This window comes from Monomorium pharaonis, chromosome 1 (genome assembly GCF_013373865.1).
Source record: "Monomorium pharaonis isolate MP-MQ-018 chromosome 1, ASM1337386v2, whole genome shotgun sequence".
Classification (NCBI taxonomy): domain Eukaryota; kingdom Metazoa; phylum Arthropoda; class Insecta; order Hymenoptera; family Formicidae; genus Monomorium; species Monomorium pharaonis.
This window is the reverse complement of record NC_050467.1, coordinates 29,118,429-29,126,697: the sequence shown is the minus strand read 5'-3', so window position 1 is coordinate 29,126,697 and position 8,269 is coordinate 29,118,429.

Genomic DNA, 8,269 nt, shown 5'->3' with positions numbered 1-8,269 from the left:
ATATTATCTTTAATAATATTATTCAATATTTGATTCTTTAATTCAAAATGATTATTTACCGTCAAAGTATATAAAGCATTTTCTGATATCGTATTATTTAGTTGATTTGAAATATCTGTCCATATTTTGTTGTGTTTCGAAATGATTTTATTTTTAGTATTCACTAAACTATCCTTATGTTGTAAAATAGTAGATACAATCAACTGTTCGTCATGCAGACGAGGTCTACCACGTTTTGAAGTCATAATGCAAAAATATTGCTTGTTGTAAGTATGTACTTTATTTACTCGTCACAAAATTGTTATATATATCGTCTAAAATTGCAAAATTGGATTAATTAACTATACATGATAAATATTTGATTTATGCGTCACGCATGAGACTTACTACTTACTATAACAAAGATTTGTATATCTATTATACAATAAAGATTTGTATATTTTTCTCAATTGATCGTTATTGCGGACTATGTGATGTTACATGTAAGGTTTCCGCTGGAAAACTGAATACTTATCGATCGAGAGGGCTACGCGTCGCCAAACAAGAGACGATCAATCCTTTAGCGGTGGCTGTGTTTATCCGCCAACTGAACATCGTCCAGCTAATCGGCGCGACGAACTCAACTGTCGTCGCGGCGCCGCGTTGAAAAAACGGTTCCGTGAATCGCAACCGGATGTATGGCAACAAGTGAATATAAAAATGTAGAACGCATACAGTCGCGTGCATTAATGTTATCCCGTCCTCTTACACTCAGCGGTCTAAATTATTTTAATTAATAAATTTAGGCCACAAGGTAAAAATCGAAATTACTTAATGAGTGCATACGTTAGATAATATCGTGCATAGTTAATTAATCCAATTTTGCATTTTTTGACGATTTATACAACAATTTAGTACTTTGCTTCAAGAGGGAAGTCCCTTAAGGGTTGCGGCGCAAAAATCGAAATTACTCTGTGAGAGCGCATAATTATATAATTTGTTCTCATGAATCCTGTACTTTTATTTTTCGGAATTGCTTGTGATTTACGTGTGGGGGGCTCACTGGCAGTCTACTCAGCCCCCCATTAAAAAAAAATTTTTTTTTGGCTAAACGAAACGAGCGCAAAAATTTTTTTTTGCGGATTTGGAGAGCGCATAAATAACGCATAATTATATAATTTGTTCGTTAAATTTTAATCAAGTGGGGGGGCTAGCTAGGCAGACGTGACGCGGCCCCGCGGTACGCTGACTCTAACCTCGGTAATTCCCTCTCGCGATTCTCTCAATTCGCCCACCGAACGCTCAGTAGGGTTTATTTCTTAATAATTTCTCGCGAAAGCAGGGCCGGTCGTCTCCATTCTTACCGCGTGGTCGAAGTGGTGGCCTTACAGACTATGAGACGCCGTCGATGTCCGTGGAACCGCTCTTGTTGTCGTCTCGCCGAACAGTGATGAACCGTGAGCGGTCGGGGGCACCGCGGACACCGGCAACGGCCCGCGCATTGATCGCGCTTCGATCCGCGCACACCGATCGCTAGTCGATGGGGGGGTCCTCCGCCAGTCCTACAGGATCTCAGCGTCCGAGGGCGCCTCTGGTCGTGACGCCGCGCAATTCAAGGGCTGCGGATTGCACGCCTCGATGTCCTTCCTTGCCGTATCGGCTGCTGCTGGGCCAGCTCGGGATTGATCAGGCCCCGTCCGGTTTACTCCCCGAGGCCGTCTCGACCGCTCCAGCTGGGGCTTCCTCCACCCTGGTCGTCGGGTGTAAGGGCGCACGCTCTCTCCCCGGTGTCGTCTTAGGCACCGGACTGCTGCTCCTCTCTCTACAATAGAATATAGCGGCAGTATTTGTCCCACGACTTTCCTTACGTACCTCGGTACTGTACATAAATACTTGCCCTGACTCGCTGTCCTCCGGCTGCCCGGGGCCTTGCCGCTTGGTCGTCCAAGCTTCTTACGGACACTCCCTCGACGACTGCTCCATTAATTACTTCTCCCGCAGATCGCGTCCTTCGCTTGGCGGATACCTAAGTGTCTTATTAACTAAATAAAATATATTACTTAGAAAAGGAGAGGCCGCTCCCTCTGTCGGGGTAATGAGCGGCCCCAAATGACCTTTCCCGGTCGGGCCGTCCGGCCCTTGTGACTGACGAAAAACGTTACGTCACAGGCCATATCCTCGAAGTGGCAGACTTGATAGACGCAAAAATGTATTTAATTATCGTTTAAGTCGAGCTCGCAGAATTGTTGAGAACGTATTTGGGATACTTTCTGCGAGGATGCGATTTTTTTATAGACCTCTAATTGCCAGCATACATATTGCCACTAAAATAATTAAAACGACTACGTGTCTACATAATTTTATAATATCAGAAGAACTTACAACCGCATATGCAAAAAAGGTATATGACATTACGTCCACACGAACAAGAATTACGTGGTACAGGTATAGAAGATATAGAGACATTCAACAGAAATAGATCGACGAATAGTGGTACTCAATTAAGAGAGGATTTTGCAACATTTTTTGAAACTACCGGTGCGGTTCCATTGCAATGGGACAAGGTTTTGTAAAATAACTTGTAACGAGCCGTTCCTCCGCCACGTTAAGGCATATAGATACGAGGCCGTTACCCTCCTACCTCGTGTAGTCCCCTCCGCTTATCTCGGTCTCCCCGCACATCTCCGCTCCTCTTGTCACCAAACGGGGGCTATAAAAGCCTTCCGCTGGTGATAAGGAATCAGATCTCCTCGGTCTAGCGTACTGAGCTGACCGATCCACTCAGCGAATTGAGCTGAGTATCCAGAGCACGCACTGAGTGCCGAACATAACCGCAAACCCGGCTTCCTTCACTAGCGCGCATTAAGCGCTTCCTCGCGCCACGCTGTGAGTGGCAAAACACCGCCCCGCTCGACACCCGGATCCCGGTACGCGTATTGAGCTACCGATCCCGACCGCACACGGGGACCCCGTATTGAGGGGAAACCGCCAACGCGGAGGATCATCCACGCGGGATGATCCTCGACGATAATAACAGCTGATCGTCGAACAGCTGATCACCGTGGCTGTCGAGCCGAGCTCCGCGCCGTACCGCGCAGTCGCGCACCGCCGCGACCAACCATAGCGCCGCACCGACCGACTCGGCGAATAGGAACGCCGCACCGTACCGCGCAGCCGCGACCGTAACGCCGCGGCCAATCCGGCCACCGCCGCGACCGACATGAACGCCGCCACACACTACACCGCCGCGAGTACACCGCCACGAACATGTAGTTCGTAAGATCGGCCGCTACCACCGATCAACGCACCGACCGATACACGGGCCGTACGCCCGCCGCAGCCAATCCGGCGCCGAATAATCAACGCGCACATACGCCCCGCGACACACGTCGCCATAAACCAATCGCCCGCGACTCGCATAGCGAGATCTTAGTCGTAAGTTGTTAGAGTAGGGACTTTGTATATATTAGCTAGGGTATTTTAGAATAAATATTAATTGTTAGACATATACCGCTTGCCTTCATCATTCACTCAACCAGCCCGCCGCCCGAACCCTGAATTGACCGCGGCTATCCGTAGCACATTACAGTTAAAAATTCACGGTTAAAAACTTTAAAAAACTGAGACAGATTACAAAATTAATGTTTTATTTTTAATATTTACTTCACACAATAAAGAAATATGCTATATATATATTTATATCACGGAGGAAAGAATAACAGGAGGGAATGTAAGGTCTTTTTTAGATGGTGAGGGTAGAAAATTATGATTGATTATCCACAGCCTTCTCTCTTGTACCCACGCGGACATCTCTTATTTCTTTAGGAATCACACAAATTTGGCGCCTGTGGCCTCCCTTTACGTCTGTTTAGCCACGTTGCGGGATATATCCTCCCTCCTGTTATTCTTTCCTCCATAATTTATGTAAACTGTACATTTTATAAAAATGTATATTTCAAACAGAACATATATATTACTTATTTTATTTTATCAATTAAACTGCAATTACATATCGACATATTTTATAACCGTTGATATAATTTTATAATTTTAGTTTGTTTTTTAGCTGCATTACTAAACTGCAATATGTTAAAATAAGACAAGTGTAGCTTTTTTCGTTCTAAGGATGCAGTCCCATGAAGCGGATTGTGCGGAAGTGGAACGAGTGGATCACCAATCGCGGGATCATTCTAATAGAACTTTTTTAAAGATTCCGTCGAAACGGTCCTGTGATTGGTGATCCGCTCGTTCCGCTTCCACATAATTCACCCTAAGGGTGAGGTCCCATGAAACGGATTACGCGGAGGCGGAACGAGCGGATCACCAATCATGAGGTCGTTCTGATAGAACCCTTTTAATAATTCCATCAAAATGGTCCTGTGATTGGTGATCCGCTTGTTCCGCTTCCGCTCTATGGGACGTCACCTTAAAGCCAGCGATACACGATGCTTTTCGTACAAAATTGCTTACTACATGGAAATACTGTTTTGATTAGTGCATTATTTTTATTTATCTTTAGAAATGACCCAATCAGAACAGAATATTTCTATCCCAGTAAGCAATCTAGCACAAAAACAAGTATTGTGTGCCGCTGGCTTAATTGATTGCACTAGTTCAACAGTGTAACTATAAATAATAAACCAATTATCTACTCAGTGTATATAAAGCATATAACAATATTAAAAATTAAAATAAACTCGAACAAGAAAATTATTTGAATAATATTCAGTATTAAATTACTGATAAACAAAAAGAAAAAAACCATTCAAATAAAATTTACTATTAAATGTTTTATAACCTAAAACAAAAAAAAAACATTCACACAGTATTCAATATTGAATATCTAAACAAAAATAAAATAAACGTTAAAGTAGCATTCAATGTTTGTACACAAAAGATGTAAATACTTTTATATTTGTAATGGCCAAGTCCCATATGCGCACAGTGTAAAACGGACACCACCAATCAAATTCTATAAATTTATCTTAACTTTAACTAAAGCAATAATCTGATTGGTGGTGTCCGTTTTACACTGGTCATATCTGGGACGCTCCTTTTGTAATTATCCACTGTCGTATAATAATTAAACTACATATTATTTTATGCGATTTCCTTTTTTTCTGCCTGTGCAAGAAGCTGCAAAATTTCTATTTGAAATAAACGACATTTTTTATTGGATAGTTTTCGCATTCCGTCTGATAAGCAAGCTGCAAAATAATCAACAGCATCTTTTTGTGCTATTGGAGTATTCAAAACTTGTTTAAGCTCTTCCCGCACATTCAACATTAAAGACTCACTACATGCATTTGCTGTAATAATAGAATATATTATTAGGTGCGCAACTAAGTTCTCGCTGTTTTTCAAGAGATGACCCCAGTAGTAAACGCTGGTCGATTGTGACATATCCAAAACGTCATGAACCAAGTTTAGACATATGGTAAACAAACCGCTTTGACACATTAGTGATTTTGTTTTTGCGTCATATACTTTTGATTGTGTGAAAATGTCTGATTTTGTGCCAAATAATCGTCATTTGCGGGAAGTGTTGCTTTTCTTCTTTCATTCGAAGAAAACGGCGGCTGAAGCGCATCGAAAACTCCAAAAAGTTTACGGAGATGCTACTCCAAGTAAAACAACGTGCCGTGATTGGTTCCGTCGCTTCAAAGACGGTGATTTCGATGTTGACGACCGTTCGCGTCTTTGATGGAAACAGGGCGGTGTTATTTATTATGAGCTGTTGAAACCGAATGAAACCATCACTGGGGAACGGTATTGAACTCAATTGATGCGATTGAGCCGAGCACTGCGCGAAAAGCGGCCACAATACGAGCAGAGGCACGAAAAAGTGATTCTACAGCATGACAACGCTCGGCCTCACGTTGCCAAACCCGTTAAAACCTACTTGGAAACGCTCAAACGGGAAGTCCTACCCCACCCGTTATATTCCCCAGATATTGCGCCGTCCGATTATTATTTGTTCCGTTTGATGGCACATGGTCTGGCTGATCAGCAGTTCCGCTCATATGAAAACATTTCAAAATGGCTTGATTCGTGAATAGCCTCAAAAGACTAACACTTCTACCGTCACGGTATTTGAGCTCTGCCAGAAAGATGGGAAAAAGTTGTCGCTAGCGATGGACAATACTTTGAATGATTTATTTGTAACCATTTTTTCACAATAAAATTGCATTTTCATCAAAAAAAAAAAAAAAAAAAAAAAAAAAAACAGCGAGAACTTAGTTGCGCACCTAATAAAAGTTAATAAAAGAAAATTAAAGATTACACAGGCACACACAAAAAAAGTGGTTGGTCCGGCGGACTAGACTAGTCAATTCTTATGTATTTCGACCCGCTGAATCCGAATCCAAGATCAGAATTTCCCAATTGGCTCATTTTTTCCTAAGGTCACAATTGCTTAATTGGCCGGACCAAGATTTAAAAAAAAATTTTTTTTAGATTAGGAAGAAATAAGCCAATGCAGCAATTCTGACATTGAATTTGGATTCAGCGGGTCAAAATACATAAAGATAGACTATTCTGGTCCGCCGGACCAACATTAAAAAAAAAATTTTTTTTTGAGGTTAGGAAAAAATGAGCCAATTTGGAAATTCTGATCTTGGATTCGGATTCAGCGGGTCAAAATACATAAGGATTGACTAGTCTGGTTCGCCGGACCAAACACTTTTTTTTTGTGTGCTTGTGTTATAGTTGAATGGGGAGACACTATTAGCAATATTTTACTGATTCAATGTGCAATAAAGATAAAGTAAAATTGTAGGATCGTAAATGCAACTTATTATATTATGTAGTCATCAGTTTCAGCAAAAAATAGTATAATATTCCAATGTTTTTACAAATAAGACTATTAGAAGTTAACATCAAAATTAATTATAATTGACTAAATAACTATATATACGCAAACTATATTACGTATAAGGCATAATAAAGATTAGAAAATTGATTAGAAGAAATACATAGAATAAAATCTAAAATTATAAAAAAATCTAAAATTATCTTACAAGTTATGTTTAATATAGGAGTTTCTGATAACTGTGAAGTTCGTGATGGTTCTTCACGCTTGCTATTTAATCTTGTTGAAGTTGAAGACTTTGATCTAATTTCATATGAACTATTTATTGTTGAAGTTGAGGTTAATGAATAATCATCCTCTTCTTGTACACTTGCAGCTTTGTCGCAATCGAATAAATTTCTGACAGTTCTACAAAATTATATTGAATATTATTACTGATATTTAATTAGTAGACTGCGGATATTTATGCAAAAACATATAACTGAATATTTTGCATAATGCATATATTTTGCATAAGTTGCATATTTGGTATATTAGGAATACCAAAATTCATATTTTCCTAATTCACAAATATATTGTGGTCGGGGCCATTACGACTGACTTACACGCCCCTTCAAATTTTGCGCCCTACGCTAGAGCGTATACTGCGTATTGCCTAGTAACGCCCCCGATTGTCGTTTACAATCCACAAATATATTCGAATAGTTTCGAATGTCGCAGTATTTTCTAAATAGAGTAGAGGGGCATCCGAGATATATTGAAAAATAACAAGCCTAAGACGGTAGCTCTCTCAGTCGTATTTGTTTATATTTTCTGCGGATGACTATACGTGCGCGCTAGAAAATTTCTTTCTGTGAGTTTATTTTCGAGCACTGAGCAGTTGATAGTGTGAATAGCATTTGTACAGTTATTTATTACTAATAAATTATTAGTGTGAATAATTTTTTAAGTTTTTAAAAAATGCCGAAAGTGAAGAAAAATAAAAACGTGCTAGTGAAAAGCTGGATCGACCAAATCGGTGACAAATATTTAACATACGATAGAAATTCGGTTTATTGTAGTGGATATAATAACAAAGAGGTAATAAATAATATTAAAAAATAATATTTAAATAATATTAAAAAATAATATTTAAATAATATTATTTAAATAATATTATTAAAAATAATATTATTAAATATCTGAGATCAATTTTATTAAAATTACATTTCTAATGTTTTATAGATTACATGTGATAGAAAATCACAATTAACTCAGCATGTTTTAACATCCACACATAAAATGAACGTGGTACATTTAGAAAATAATAATTCAAATGGAGAAAAACAGTTTTCAAAATACACAAATAATTTTAATGTCAATCTATGCAAAACTATGATTGCTGTTAAGCTACCCTGGCGTTGTCTTAACAATGAGATATTCAGAAATTTCCTCGCTAAATACACACGCCAACAAATTCCAGATGAGTCAACTTTTGCG